Source organism: Branchiostoma floridae, chromosome 19, assembly GCF_000003815.2.
Source record: "Branchiostoma floridae strain S238N-H82 chromosome 19, Bfl_VNyyK, whole genome shotgun sequence".
NCBI lineage: Eukaryota > Metazoa > Chordata > Leptocardii > Amphioxiformes > Branchiostomatidae > Branchiostoma > Branchiostoma floridae.
In genome coordinates this window covers 5,343,242-5,343,664 of record NC_049997.1, presented here as the reverse complement: position 1 = coordinate 5,343,664, position 423 = coordinate 5,343,242, and positions in this window count along the sequence as shown.

Genomic DNA, 423 nt, shown 5'->3' with positions numbered 1-423 from the left:
ACTTACTGTTTTGTTGCTGAAAAACGATGTCAAAGTGGATGGGATGAACACAACAACCACTGTTACAAGTTTGTTAGAGTTTGTCAGATGGTCTACAGCAAATGCTGCGTGTATTGGATATGGTGCAGATCTGGCCTCTATCACAAACAGGGAGGAGAACACCTTCATTAAACATCTAATCTCAAATGGTGGGTTGTCCATCATGGCAGCATTTCTTTATCATTCGTAGAGATTACATTTTAGTACACAGCAATCTACATTTAACTTCTTGGCTTTCAGATACAGAAAAAATATGATAAAAACCAGAACACGAGGTATCAAAACTGGAAGTTCCTCTGCCGTGCCATAACAGGCCGCTATTATCTAATAGTTTCGATGTCTTAAGCCCTACCCACATACCAAATATTAATACACTCCATCGAT